This window comes from Danio aesculapii, chromosome 15 (assembly GCF_903798145.1).
Source record: "Danio aesculapii chromosome 15, fDanAes4.1, whole genome shotgun sequence".
Taxonomy (NCBI): Eukaryota; Metazoa; Chordata; class Actinopteri; order Cypriniformes; family Danionidae; genus Danio; species Danio aesculapii.
The window spans coordinates 6437069-6451079 of record NC_079449.1 but is presented as its reverse complement, the minus strand read 5'-3'; the positions used below and the strand labels follow the sequence as shown (position 1 = coordinate 6451079).

The 14011-nt window shown below is 33.6% G+C and overlaps 1 protein-coding gene across 1 annotated transcript in view; it reads left to right on the top strand.

Moving 5' to 3' along the window:
* Window positions 1-477: 477 nt before the first annotated feature.
* Window positions 478-14011, top strand: part of tiam1b (TIAM Rac1 associated GEF 1b) — a 158499-nt gene continuing 144965 nt past the window's right edge. Inside the window, 1 exon segment of the mRNA XM_056473933.1 lies at window positions 478-668. The gene's annotated coding sequence lies outside the window, so the exon portion shown is untranslated.

Sequence of the window (14011 nt, the reverse complement as noted above, 5' to 3'; positions counted from 1 at the left end):
GAACATTGATTTATATTTTAATATTTTAATATTAAAGTCATATAAATCATTCATTACTGTAATACAGCAACATTGAGAATAATATTTACACGAAAAAGCACACAAAACAGATATAGTTATCCAAAAAAGACACATGATAGTAATAAAAACTATAAATCATCAAAAGTCCAAATATTACAATTACAAAAATCCCTAAATGAAGCTTATTAAAAATAATAACGTTTTACTCTCCTCTAAAATGTGCTCTAGATGTGTTTTGTGTGAAATTCTTTGTCAGAAAAGTTCCTCAACTGTGGGCGGAGCTCTAGTGAATAGGTGTGAGAAGTGGGCGGAGTCTGTGCTTCAGAGAGGCGGGTTTGAATTCTTGTGTAAATGCGATGCTCTCCGCAGGCTCATTATAGCAGAGCCGTTCAGACAGACCACAAGCATTCCTGCTCCCGATCTCTCAGTCAATCCCGGACACAAGGAAAGGGGGAAGGTGTGTGGGAGAAGGGGAGGAGGAAAAAGGACACAGCCTCCCGTCTCAGGCTGTTTCAGTTCCCACTCGCTCACGTGGGAGTCGGTATGTTTTGGAGTTCGAGAAGGAATGTGGACGGCACTGCAGGATACATGAGGTTTTAGAGAGGACGCGTGTCAGCGGGACACAGGATCGCCCTCTGGGAAGCAAGGTGAGACGTTAGTGAGCTTGTTGAGGTGTGGCGGCGTCTTTAGGCTTGTGTTGATGCTGTTTGGTAGAAGAGACTTGGTATATACAGTTGAAGTCTGAATTATTAGACCTCCTGAATATTTGTTCTCTCTGTTAAACAGAAATTGGGGAAGATTTTATCAACACATTCTAAACCTAATAGTTTTAATAACTCATTTCTAATTGATTTCTTTTTTCTTTGCCATGATGACTGTAGATAGATATAGTTAACTAGATATTTTTCAAGATACTAGTATTCAAATGCAATTTAAAGGCTTAACTAGGTTAATTAGGCAAGTTAGGGTAATTAGGCAAGTCATTGTATAACAGTGGTTTATTCTGTAGACAATCAAAAATAAACAATCCTTAAGGGGGCTAATAATATTGACCTGGTTTTTAAAAATATTTAAACCTGCTTTTATTCTAGCCAAAATAAAGCAAATAAGACTTTCTCCTGAAGAAAAAAATACAGTGACAAATTCCTGTTTGGAAATATTTGAATAAGAAAACAAAAATTCACATGAGGGCTAATAATTTTGACTTCAACTGTAGAGACTATAGAGAAAAGGATTTCGTACATTACAACAGCGCTGTCTGTCTGTATGTATGACTTTGTTTGAGAAGCTTGTTCAGAGAAGCTTTTTGACTTGCTAAATGAGAGTTTGCATGGGCAAAACGTTAATACCATTGCATATTTTATGTTGGTTTTTATGCACTGAATGTGTGGTTTTGTAGTATTGTCACTTGTTTTTCTTTAGGTCAGAGTTCTTAACTTTAGGTTTACACTTCTAGGGGTTTGATGAATCTGATATATTAGATTAGATTAGATTCAATATATCTGTATTCTCATGTTATTTCAGTCATAATTAGCAAGCAGTTCTAAAAACGTTGGATACTTTTAAACAAAGCAATGTTTAATATATTTTAAATTGAATAAAATATTTGTTTTTGTTCACTTAATTTCACTCAAAAAACACAAAATTAATCACTCAATTTGTTCACTTAATTTTTTATATTCATAGCAATGTGTTAAATATTTTGATATGTCTTTTAATTCCTCGTGGCAATTTTCTACTAGGATCTTATTCATTAAAGTTATAGATGTATTTGTTAACTCTAAAATATTAAATAATCTACTGTAAGAATAGTACTTTTCATGATTCAATTTTTATAAAACATTTTAATCAAATTAGAATAAAAATCTGTTTAAATTGTTATAGTTTATAGTATTAACAAAAAGTGTCTTATTATGTGTAAACTATCTTTATAATATTATTAAAACTCTTAATACACTAGGTGGGAATAACTTGATAAGTCTGAGTCATGTTGAATATTGTGTGATGTTTATCAGAACACTGAATATAATGGAAATTACTTGTGGTTTTCTGATATATGACATATACATTTTACAGGCATATCTGGTAACCCTAAATTAAAATATAATACTCTGGCAAAATCTACTGTTTAAAAGATTCATATGGAAAGTTCATTTTTATTAATGTAGTACATTGTGCCCTATTTTCCTTTGTGTGTGTGCGTGTGTGTGTGTGAAGTGTGCTTGTTTGAGCACATTCTCTTTCTACTGGAGTTAAAAGCCCTTTTAAACCCCTGAAAGATATGCGATGAATTCCTGGTGATGCTCTACATGGAAATATGATCCTGTTGGAAACCTAATAGTCCTATTGTGAACTAAATGTTCTTCAGACCCACTTGTTGTTATGTTGGAATTCCCAGATTTCAGATCCAAAATTTGGCAAATACTTTCCAATAGGATTTCTTTGACAGGTATGTGTTATATTTTGGATCAAAATCTGTGTTGTTTTACTTAACTCAAACCTGTTGCGTATCAATAATCCTGAATGAATGAGGAGTTTTTAAAAGATTGTTATCATCTTATGGTCCGAGATGCTAATTAAACTGGTCATGACCGAACAACATCATGCAAACCTGGGTTTATAAAAAAAAAAACAATAAATTATTTATCAGAACCCTGAGAAAAAAGAAAAAATACTAATAATTTACTGCTTGGACATTTATCTCTATATGTTAACCCTAGAATAATACCGTTAACCCTAAAAACACATAACAAACTGCAAAATAAAGTGTATCTTTCATGATTTTTCTAAGTATATTTTCATAAAAATGTGTTAAAGTTTAATATTTGGGAATAATTTAATTAATTTGAGCCTCATTGCATGTGAATTTTTTATGGAACACTGAAAAAGGGTTAACATACTGGTATTTTGAATAAAATTAAGTATTTATTTTACAGATATGTCCAAAATAGGGTTAATACTTCGCAAAAGGATTTTTTTGACCATTTATGTGTTAAATTTGGATTCAAATCTTTGTTGTTTTGAAAATAAGTTTTTAAGTTGCTCAATTCTAACCTGTCGCATATCTTCAATTACATCCTGCAAGAATGATGGATAATTAAAAACCCATCTTGTGTCCTAAATGCGAATTAAACTGGTTAATGACTGAACATCAACACACAACCCTGGGTTTATAAAGATGTATAAACATCTTTATAAGAACACTGAAAAAAGGGAAATACTGATAAATTACTGCTAGGACACTTGTATTTTTACTGACTTAAAAGACTGTTAACCCTAAAATAAAACAATAAGCTGCTAAATAAAGCATATCTTTCATTATTTTTTAACATTTATATTCATATAAATGTGTTACAATTAAAACTTGATAAATTGGAGACTTTAGTTATTATGTGCACTGAAAAAAGGAAAACGTACTGGTATTTTGAATCAAATTATATATATTAATTTCACAGATATGTCCAAAATATGGCTTATACTTTCCAACAAGATTTCTTCAACCTTTTATGTGTTATATTTGAGTTAAAATTGTTGTTGTTTTGAAAATAAGTTTTTAAGTTGCTCAATTCTAACCTGTCGCATATCTTCAATTACATCCTGCAAGAATGATGGATAATTAAAAACCCATCTTGTGTCCTAAATGCGAATTAAACTGGTTGTTAATGACCGAACATCAACACACAACCCTGGGTTTACAAACAATTATAAACGTCTTTATCAGAACACTGAAAAAAGGGAAATACTGATAATTTACTGCTAGGACACTTGTATTTTTACTGACTTAAAAGACTGTTAACCCTAAAATAAAACATAATAAGCTGCTAAATATAGCATATCTTTCATTATTTTTTAACATTTATATTCATATAAATGTGTTACAATTAAAACTTGATAAATTGGAGACTTTAGTTATTATGTGCACTGAAAAAAGGAAAACGTACTGGTATTTTGAATCAAATTATATATATTAATTTCACAGATATGTCCAAAATATGGCTTATACTTTCTAACAAGATTTCTTCAACCTTTTATGTGTTATATTCGAGTTAAAATTGTTGTTGTTTTCAAAATAAGTTTTAAGTTGCTCAATTCTAACCTGTTGCATATCGTCAATTACATCCTGCAAGAATGACAGATAATTAAAAACCCATCTTGTGTCCTAAATGCGAATTAAACTGGTTGTTAATGACTGAACATCAACGCACAACCCTGGGTTTACAAACAATTATAAACGTCTTTATCAGAACACTGAAAAAAGGGAAATACTGATAATTTACTGCTAGGACACTTGTATTTTTACTTACCTAAAAGTTTACAGACAGTAACCCTAAAATAAAACCTAATAAACTACAAAATAAAGTACATCTTTCATCATTTTTTAACATTTATGTTCATAAAAATGTGTTACAATTACATTTTTGCGAGTATTGTTGGATATACTCTTTAATAAAACACTGAAAAAAGAAAGAATACTAGTAATTTGAATCAGATTATCTAGTAATTGTTTAGATATGTTCAAAAGATCACTATTGCTTTCCAACAGGTTTTTTTGTGTTATAGTTGGGTTAAAATAGTTGTTGTTTTTCAGAAATAGTTGTTTTTTTAGGTTGCTCAACTCTTACCTGTTACATATCTTCATTTACATCCTAAAAATCAACGAATATTTAATTAAAAGTTTGTTATCGTCTTGTGGACCTAAATGCTAATTAAACTGGTAGTTAATGACCAAACATCAACACACAAACCTTATAGAATCTTTATCAGAGCACTGAAAAAAAGCAAAAATATTGATAATTTACTGCTAGAACATTGTTCATTTTACAGACTTATTTGTTAACCATAAAATACAATGGAAATGTTTTTTTAATTAAAATTGAAGTATTGTATTCATAAAATGTGTTACAATTAAAACTTGATAAATTGAAGTCTTTTTAGATATTATGTGCACTGAAAAAAGGTAAACATACTGGTATTTTGACTCAAATTAGGCATTAATTTTACAGATATGTCTAAAATATGGCTAATACTTTCCATTTATGTGTTAAATTTAGAGTAAAATCTTTGTTGTTTTTTAAAATAAGTTGCTCAACTCTAACCTGTTGCGTATCATCAGTTATGTCCTGTAAGAATGACGGATATTTAAAAGCTTGTCTTGTGGACCTAAATGCTAATTAAACTAGTAGTTAATGACCGAACGTCAATGCTCAAATATGGCTGTCAGACAATGTAAACAGAATGACAAAGCTCCTGCGCTGCTGTTATTGTGTATAAGATGATGAATTGCAAATGCGCGAGTGGGTCAGAGTCAAGGAGAATCCCCTCTGAGCATGTCCTGGTGTGAAGGACTTTAGTGGGTCTGAATGCATTGGCTCGGAGCCCCCTGTGAATGGCCTGAGAAAAGGGGAAGGCAGAGAGACACAGGGAATCTCTCATCTGCGGCTATACAGATGGAAATGAATCAGCCATCCGCAGTCGGCCAGGACAGGAGGTCGACGCTGGTGGACGCAGCTGTGAAGAGCATTGCATCACACTGACAGCCATTACAGGATGCATATGGAGAGAGAGAGAGAGATCATGTGGAAAAAAAAACATAACAGCTAGTCTGAGTCACGAAACATGGGCTGGATTTAAAGGGGTAGTTCACACAACAATGAAAATTCTGTCATCGTTAGGGGGCCGTTCACACAAAATGTGTTTTTAGTAGTGGTGGGCCGTAATCCGAGACTCTTATTGTGCAAAAAAAATATATCGCCGTTAATCTATTCTCAAAGTTGGGTTGGGAGCTGGGTCTAATCTACGCAAGCTATGATGATTTTCATCTTGATATTTTAGCGTGGATGTATACCTGACTGGTGAGCCATCTGACAAACAAGTGCCCTTCTGAATCAAATCAGCAGGATGCCTGACTTTAACTGCAGGTTGGCAGTTTCACTTTCACTCATGAACATTTCATTCATGCCTCCGTGACAAACTGGGCTATTAGACGCAAATATGGAGTAAGGACTGGTGAGAGTGTTATAGAATGTAATGACACACGCCAAATGGAAAGAAAAAATACTTCCGCATTTCGCGATGTGTGTGTGTGTTTGTGTGTGAGTGTGTGCGGTCCTTTACTGACAGCCGCATGTGTGGATCTTGTCGGAAAATATGGCGAAAAGTCCTACATGACAGTGTTTGCTGATCGCGGTGTTTACTTCAATAATGCCACCAATATATGCATACTCCACATGTCTTAATTCCATTTCTGTTTAGTTCAGTTAAGACTTTAGTCAGATTAAGGTTATCAAAAATTGCTGTTTGGAGCTTATGTAGGCCTACAGTTCAACATTCATGTTTAACTTAATAAACAGTAAACACAAGTACATCTTATTGAACATCATTTATTTTCATCACCAATTATCATAGTAGAACAGTTTCTCCAGCAGTTTGTGATGCATTTTGGAAACAGGAGATGAGCCCCTGGTCTAATGCGCCACCTGGCTTCATAAACCCTTTCTCAAAGACTTGTTATTTGGGTAGCACACATATTCTGAATGCCTTCAGCAGAATTCAAATGAAACATTTTAATCTAGATTAATCTAGATTAAAAAATTATCTATGGCTTTCTATAGTTTTTCTTTCCAATGCGCTATTTTTCATATTTTCCAAAACAAATTTCAACAAACCATTTGAGTTAAAAAACTAATCTATATGAGTACTGTGAACTTACTCCATTTAAGCTGAAGTAATGAGGTATTTAATTAGCTCATTACTTTCAACACTGAGTACAAAACTCTTCAAATGAGTAGAATTAACTTTCAGTAAATTTTAAGTTAACTACACTCTTTTAATTTAATAAAGTTGACTGTTGGGTTTTACAGTGTATTTTACAGCACGCTAAGCTTTGTTCAGTGCACAATGTTTTAATATTTGGATAGACAATTATGGCATTTATAAGATAGAAATGTCTCAAAATCAGATTCTAAATTTGCTAAATATTCCTGACTATAAACAGAAGCATTGGAAACAATGTCAGCTTTGAGGAACTAATGCTTTGTTTTGACCTGCATGCAGTTCTGTTTTCATAATCTTCATAAGGGAACCAACAATCAAGTCAACAAAGGTTTGATTGTTATTTAGCTGCGCACGAATGGAGAACTAAACAGCTTTAATATATTTTTCTTCTTCTCTTGAAAGAATTTGATTGAAATAGTTTGCCTCTTTACTCCAGGGGACGCACTGACTTTGATAATTAAAAATGAGGCTAGAGAACGTGAGTTTCATAAATCCAGATCACTTTCATTGGGCTTTGATGTGGTCATTGCCTCTGGGTTGCGTTTCCTGTACTCGGTGTTGTTAATTAACTCTCCTGGATTGGTTCTGGGGGGTTCAGAACCAGATAGTATCTGATCTTGCACTTAAACACTGTTTTCTAAACAGATACCTCAGAGTTTTATGACTTACAGGTCATTCCAGGAATATTTGCTTGTCAACAGGATGGAGTGATGTGTTCGCTCAGGCAGAGCTGATAGTGGTGTTTAAAGACGGGGAATCCCTTTTATCTGCGCGCATCTCAACTTTCATGCCAACACGCTCTGCTCTAGTTCTGCTCTGCATCCTAGTTTGCAGCTTTTTTATGCAACATAAGCAACATTCTGATCTACTGTACGTACATGAAACCTTGCAACTCAAATGGTTGTTGGGCATTTGTTAAAATTTGTTGTCATTTTGTGTACATTTATTCGTTTATTTGTTTAAAAGATTTCTATCTTATATATCATTTAAATTTTATTATTTTTATTTATTTATACACTCACCGGCCACTTTATTAGGTACACCTGTTCAACTGCTCGTTAAGGCAAATTTCTAATCAGCCAATCCCATGGCAGCAACTCAATGCATTTAGGTATGTAGACATGGTCAAGATGATCTGCTGCAGTTCAAACTGAGCATCAGAATGGGTAAGAATGGTGATTTAAGTGACTTTGAATGTGGCATGGTTGTTACCAGGCGGACTGGTCTAAGTATTTCAGAAACTGCTGATCTACTGGGATTTTCACGCACAACCATCTCTAGGGTTTACAGAGAATGGTCTGAAAAAGATAAAATATCCAGTGAGCGGCAGTTATGTGGGAGCAAATGCCTTGTTGATGTCAGAGGTCAGAGGAGAATGGCCCGACTGGTTTCAGCTGATAGAAAGGCAACAGTAACTTAAATAAGCACTCGTTACAACCGAGGTATGCAGAAGAGCATCTCTGAACACACAACACGTCGAACCTTGAGGCGGATGGGCTACAGCAGCAGACCACACAGGGTGCCACTCCTGTCAGCTAAGAACATGAAATTGAGGCTACAATTCACACAGGCTCACCAAAATTCGACAATAGAAGATTGGAAAAGTGTTGCCTGGTCTGATGAGTCTTGATTTTGGCTGCCACATTTGATGGTCGGGTCGGAATTTGGCATTAACAACATGAAATCATGGATCCTTCCTGCCTTGTATCAGTGGTTCAGGCTGGTGGTGGTGGTGTAATGGTGTGGGGGACATTTTCTTGGGACACTTTGGGCCCATTATTATCAATTGAGCATCGTGTCAACACCACAGCCTACCTGAGTATTGTTGCTGACCATGTCCAACCCTTTATGACCACAGTGTACCCATCTTCTGATGGCTACTTCCGGCAGGATAACGCACCATGTCATAAAGCCTGAATCATCTCAGACTGGTTTCTTGAACATGACAATGAGTTCACTGTACTCAAATGGCCTCCACAATCACCATAACTCAATCAAATAGAGCACCTTTGGGATGTGGTGGAATGGGAGATTTGCATCATGGATGTGCAGTCGACAAATCTGCAGCAACTGCTTGATGATATCATGTCAATATGGACCAAAATCTCTGAGGAATATTTCCAGTACCTTGTTAAATCTATGGCATGAGGCATTAAGGCGGTTCTGAAGGCAAAATGGGGTCCAACCCGGTACTAGTAAGGTGTACCTAATAAAGTGGCCAGTGAGTGTATATGCTATATTTATTTATAGATAGATAGATAGATAGATAGATAGATAGATAGATAGATAGATAGATATTTGTCATCTTAAAGTGAAATTTAAAAGCTTAACTAGGTTAATATGTCAACCAGGCAAGTTAGAGAAAACAACAATGTTTTTTTTTCTGTAATTAGAAAAAAATATATTTAAGGGGGCTAATAATATTGACCTTAAATTTGATTTCAACCAAACTAAAAGAAGTTTTCTCCAGAAGAAAAAAGATAATAGGTAATAAATATTTATTAGCATGTAAAATATATATTAATAGTATTAATAGTACTAGAAATTCAAGTATAGCGTTTTCCAGTATATATTATATTTGTATTATTAATAGGGAAAAAAAAATTTTCACGATTTGAATTTTAATTTAGACAATACAAATTATTCCAATAATTAATTATTTATTGTCTAATATTATTTGAATTCCTATTTTTGTTTAGATATTTTTAATGTTTTTATTATAAATACAAATAAAAAATGTATTGATTAGACACTGTTTTATAACAACACTTTACATGTCTTTAATTCAGTACTTTAAAAAAAAATTGTATTATTTAATATATTTTAAATATACGTTTTTTAATGCAAATATGAAATGAATGTAGTAGTCACTAGTTTTATGCTATTTGTTTACAATAAACACTTGACTACAGGTTATTGCACTGCATTATGGGATTGCCAAACTACACTGAAAAAAACTTGTTCAAACTACTTATATTTAACATGAATTAGACCAACACACTTTTAAAAGTTTTTTTGATAACTTATTGTTTTATATTCAGTCCACTTAAGTTTTTAAGACAAATTAAGTCAGCTTAATTGATTTGTGTTGGGTCAACATAAAGGAATTGTGTGGAGCCCACCATTTTTTACAGTGTGTGCCTATGAGGATTTGTCTCTTAAGTTAATTTTGCATTTAAAGACACTGTCAAAGCAAGCAGCTCACAACGTCTTGCCTTACTAGGTTTGTGTTCCTCTTAATGTGGCCTATAATTCCCCGTTTACCCAGAATGCATCAAAACACCCAATCCTTACCTGTTCCGCCCTCCGGTTTGATGAGCGATTTAATTGAAGGGTTATTATCTCAGGCAGCTGTTTTAAAGTGCTCATATATGTTGTCTAACCCCAAGACAGGTGGTTTGGGTAGGCATGGGTAGTTTGTTCTTGATCTTCAGCACACAGAGAGAGAGAGAAACAGGGGCTGTTATTGTGCTGGAGTCGGGTGGAAATGAAAGGCCTGTGATCGCAGCTCTGAGCGAGTAAACTCATTTCATCACGGCTTTGTGTAGTCATGTGTGTCTGAATCCCGTCTCGTTCCGCTCGGCTGCACGGCACAGGGAACAGGGGCGCTGGAGAGACCCTGGGGTCCGCTGGAGGCTTCCACACGGGGAAAACTGAGATAACGGGAGGCAGAGATTTTCTGGAAACTGGATTTGGTTAATCTGTTTTTTCAGCGTATCACACTGGGGCTCAGGTAATCAGAGGTGCACATGCCGTCGCGTGTCCTTCACGAACTGAAAAAGTGGCTCTGTCTATCCTCAGAAAGTTTGGTGTTTGTCATCTGTGAGATTTGAGTGTTGGTTCTGAGTGACCCACTTGGTTAAATTGGCTTTTAATGCATAGCACTGTTATGTCCCTTCATTATGTTTTGAAGGTCGAGGGGGAATGAAAGGGAAAACATTAAGCCAGCTGTGATTATTGTCGGCATATGTACTACATGAGGAACAACAAGAAACGAAAGTACTGTGTTTAAGTGAGGTTGTTTATTATAAACACGCTGTGATTTAAAATGATTATTCAAAAAATAAAGTTATAACTAGGCCCACACGGAATCCTGCGCGCACCGAAATCTGTCTATTTTTAGCCCATTATTAAGTCTATGTTAGGGCTGTAGAATGAGATGTTAAAGTTTACGTTCATATAATTATTAATCAGTTGTTTCTAAATGGTCTGTCTCTAAAAGTGATGGGAACGAATCCTCCCCATCTCCCCCGGTTGCTACGCCCCCGGTCTATGTATTTACTTCTGTAAATGTGTGTAAATTTATATTAATTCAGTTTTTAAATTAATTTCACTAATATTATTATGATATAATAATAGTAGTATTAAAATCTTCATTTGATTTATATACAATGCAGTTTGTAAACTAATATATTCTGTCTTTAGCTATATAAATATATATTACACAAGAGACTTGCTTTGTTTACCAAATAAGTGGATCTAATTGAATTTGCATTGTAAACATTAAATAAAGTTAAAAATGTGTTATTTTTTTTATTTTATATATTACGTTTTTAGTTATGATACTCCTAAAATCCTTCCACATAAATCCGCAGATTTATATTTACAAAATTATAAAAAAATGAAAAAATGTATGCACCGTGAGTTAACATGAACAATGAACAACTGTATTTTCATTAACTAGCGTTAACTAACATGAACAAATACTGTAGTAAATGTTTTGTTCATTGTTTGTTCATGTTAGTAAATGCAATAACATTAACTAATGAACCTTATTGTAAAATGCGATAAAAAGAAATGAGATAAAAATAAATAATAAAAGTGAAAAGAAATAGGAAGACTACAATTTTACTAAAAATAAACACATGAGACACACAACACAGGCTGATTCTGAAAACATAGCCATATATACATTTCTGGAGATCGCAAATTATGTAACCATAAGAACATTTAAACGAACGTTATGGGGTGGTATGACACCGTTCTTTTTCCCACTTACTAGCTGAACGCTTACGTGTACTTCCGTATGGACGGCTTTCCCGCTGTTGCCAGTTTGTCCAGTAGCTTGCCACATATGTCATAATTTGAGACACAGAGAAATGGTTATTAAAAAATTAAAAACTGCTTTTATTATAGCCGAAAATAAACAAATAAGTCTTTCTCCAGAAGAAAAAATATTATCAGACATACTGTGAAAATGTCCTTGCTCTGTTAAACATCTTTTGGGAAAAAGAAAAAATATATAAATAGGTGGTCTAATGATTCTGACTTCAACTGTATATTACAAAACATTGCAAAAATGTCACTTTAGTTCATATCCATTTTCGTTCATTAGGTTAACAAATATGCACATATATGTTCAAATATGTTGTCTATATAGTATATAATGTTCATATTTGGCAAACTATTAGATTTCTGTATTGCTCCAAATCAAAAAATGTATAGTCATTGCACTAAATCAGGCAATAAATTGTATAATCGCAACAGACTATTAATCGTCAGCCATATTTCGTAATCATCACAGCCCTGTTGTATACTCTACAGGTGATATAAATGCACTTCACATTGACAAAGCTCTTTTTATAGTGCACTTCTAGAACAAATCACGCCATCGTAAAGCCTTGTTGATGCTCGACACATTGAGTTTGTTGTGAAGTTTTGCAGATGCGTTTAAACTTCACACGCTGTCCAGAAACAGCTGGCAGTGCAGAAAACATCATCTTACCCAACACACAGCAGGCAGGAGTGAAGTTCACATGTAAGTGACGTTACTTTTGCCAGGCACACGCAATGAATTAAAATAGGTTGACGCAGCGGTGTTTAGAAATACATTTACCCTTTTCCAGTCTACTGAAACTTTGTCAAAACCTATTTAAAGTGATAGTTCACACAAAAATGAAAATTTTGCAGTCATTTACTGACCCTTGCCAGTTTTATTGTTCACAAAATGAGATTTATTGAAGAATGTTAGAAACAGATTACCATCAACTTCTATAGTATTTGTTTTTTGTACTATGGGTGTCAATGGTATCCAACATTCTTCAAAATATCTTCTTTTGTGTTCAAATGAAGATAAATAACAGACTGGTTTGGAACAAGTGAAAGATGTGTCAATTTTATTTTTGATGTTTAACAGCTAACAGAACGTTGCCAGAAAGTTTTATTAAGGTTATGAAAATGTTAAGTTGAAACATCTATATAATGTTCTTTAAATAACATTACTACTAATAATATATATTCAAATAATATATTACACTATAATAATATTTAAATAATATTACATTGTTTTAACGTTACTAATATCTGATATGAAAAAAACTTTATGAACATTCTCAGAACAGCATTCTTATTTTTTCATAGTAGCTGAATGTTGACATTAATATTTTGCATTATATGCATATATAATTGTTATAATAATACACTCTAAAAATAACTTCTTTATTCAGTTGTTGGTTTTGTGCATATTTCACCCAAAGTTGGGTTAAAATAACCCTGCATGTTTTAGTGTAAGCTTGAGTTATACTAACATTATCTTAACCTTCCCACAATATTTTTAGAACCTAAATTTCTTATACTCTAAAATACTCTTGTGATTAGTACTTGGCGATATGGCAAAAATGCAATGTCGATAATTATTTCTATATTGACTATAACAGTGTATATTTCGATATAAGTTGTTAATACTTCCAGATTTAAAAGAGTACCCCACAATAACTGAAGCCCCAAAAATTAGAGGGTCCATTAAATGGCATAACATATTTTTGGCTGATAAATTTTCGACCACATAATATCAAACACACTTCTAGAGTCCCTTTGTTGCACATTTCTGCTATGTGATTGGCTCTTACATCAATATAGAGTAAAAAAAGTCCAGAGCTTATCATTGTTATCAACATTAACTTTACCGCGATTCGATATAATATTGTTTATTGGCCCAGCCCTAGTTTTGATAACCCAGCATTGGGTCAAATATGGACAAACCAAAAGTTAGATAAATTTTTTTCTGTTACATTTAAATTACATTTTAACCCAGTGGTTGAGTTTATCCATATTTGATCCAACCCAGCATTTGATTTGTTTCTCTGCAATAATAATAACAATCTTGTGCTACTAATATTGAAAACTGCTGTGTCATAGTTTTGCAATGTGAGATGCCGATGATATTACATTACTGTTAGTCCTTTAACACTTTAACTGTGCAGTTTCCCTCCCTTTT